A 2,218-nucleotide genomic window follows, 5' to 3' on the forward strand; every position below is an offset into this window, starting at 1 on the left:
CATATATATGTCGTATTTTTCTTTTGCAATATTCAGCGTTTTTTAAATTTATTTTTTAAAGAAAATACCTTTTATGGTTTTTCCAAAACCAAAATATATTTAAACCATCAATTTCAATGATTAAGAAAGAGATTATGAAATGTTCTGCTTTCCGAAGATTATCTGAGTTTAAATATTAATGCTCATTTGAATTAGATTCAAGTATGCATATGCTCACACTGATACACGTAGCTACATACACAACACACGAAAATATATATGCGTCCGTACAGGCGAATGTGTGTGTGTGTGTAATATATGTACATATAAACATATACATGCACAAGTATACACATACAGACATGCGCACGTACATACATACGCACATACATAAAATCATATACATGCAGACCCACACGCCTGTGGCTATCAAATTGCTTTGAGGGCTGGCTGTTTGCAAAAGAATAATACTACTACTACAACAAATAATAAATACTGTATGTGTCTAAAAAGTAAGTAATACAAAATAAAACAGAATAATGTAGATTTTTCAATCGTGGCTTCCGGTCTGAACTCTTTTATCAAGAATCATTTCCAACATCTGTAATTTGGATGGTTTTCATGATTAATGTACAACACAAACCAGTCGCCATATTTATAACGTTCCTTTATGAAATATAGTACTTTCTTAAATAAAACAATATTATATATCCAAAGAACTGAGAAAACATATATATATCTTCCTTCCTTCAACACACTGAATTTGTCTTCTGGCTAATTTGACATATTTTGCTTTTACCTTTTTTTTCTCTCTCTCTCCATTTTCTTTCCTTTTTTTCTGTTTTGCCTCGTATTAGTCTTTTTCCTTTCTATTTTTTGTTTCTAATTACTTTTTATATTTATATATGAATTTTGTGTTGCTTTTACATGTATTTCGTTATGTACTTTAGCATTTATTACTAATTTTTTTTTACTCTCCAAATACTACTTAGTTTGTACATGTGTGTATCGTATAAGCATTTGAGTTTTTCTGTGATTATAGAATCCTACAATGGAGCCGAAGGATTACACACACACACACACATACCACACACATACACACACCACACTCATACATGTATATATATATGAAAGCTGTTGGTGGATATCCGTTGTTGTTTATACAAAGTCATACACTTACAACACCGCTTTGTACTAGCTTCCTCACTACAATAAGAAAAAACACAAAACAAAAAAATAAGAGCATCATATACCATTTGCCTGAGGAGATATATATGAGAAACCTGCAAGAGTGTATAAAAACATGAACCATGTCGAAGAGATGTTCTTGACATAGTAATAAACAAACGGGATGAGGAACGAGTACTTAAGGCTGAATGTCCCCAGATTATACATATTGGAACCCCCCACAAAACTTTCTTTCCAGTTGATAAACGGCTCCCATCTGCCTCTGAATACAGTGTAGTAAAGTTCTTTATGTCAATACTGAGGACTGTGATGCCATTTTTGTGAATTTTCCGTTGTCGTGGAAGATTTTTGGTGCAAATATTTTGGAAAAATGGGATACATAATAATAAGTACCAAATTTACATTAAACAATTCAAGTAAAAGAAAAACAAATATTTTAAAATCGAAATATAGTATTTTTTTAATGACGGAAACATGAGCAAAGAATCTAATGCATTGCCAGTAATCTTCAAAGGTGCTGCTGGTTTCGATTTTCTTTATACTGTACGTCCTTGTATCGGAAGTGTGAACTGTAGTTTGGGAACTATGAACTGTAGTTTGGGAAGTGTACTGTACAACAGCATTGTTAACGAAACGAAACAAATGTAAAGCGAAATCAAAGAAAATAACACTCGGCACACTAAAGATAACCATTCGTTAAATTCTATCTCGAAGCTGAACCTTCCATCTTAAAATGGAAGACTAAAAAAACGTTAAAGGAGAAAGCAGCAGCTATAGCGAAAGTGTTGAAAGAAAGGGAGAGAAAGTATTATAAAGAAAGGTAACTTAGATAGATATATGTGAGAGGTGGACCAAATGGGAAGGAGAGAGAGGAAGCAGTACTAAGCAATAAATAGCGTAAACAAGAAAATAGTGTCCTGTAACGGAGAATGGGAAATAGAGAAGTAACGTGATACAATAAAGGCACAATAAAGGGGAAATATGAAGTCAATAATCATAAGGCAGGAAATAGTTAGAATTATTAATTTCATATATATATATATATATATAT

General features: G+C 32.1%; 1 protein-coding gene across 1 annotated transcript in view; it reads left to right on the plus strand.

Annotated features, from left to right (window-relative positions):
- The window catches only part of LOC106881857 (transcription factor AP-2-beta), a 426,522-nt gene that overhangs the window by 60,681 nt on the left and 363,623 nt on the right, over positions 1 to 2,218 (plus strand). The window lies entirely within an intron of this gene.

Source organism: Octopus bimaculoides, chromosome 7 (genome assembly GCF_001194135.2).
Source record: "Octopus bimaculoides isolate UCB-OBI-ISO-001 chromosome 7, ASM119413v2, whole genome shotgun sequence".
NCBI classification, from domain to species: Eukaryota; Metazoa; Mollusca; class Cephalopoda; order Octopoda; family Octopodidae; genus Octopus; species Octopus bimaculoides.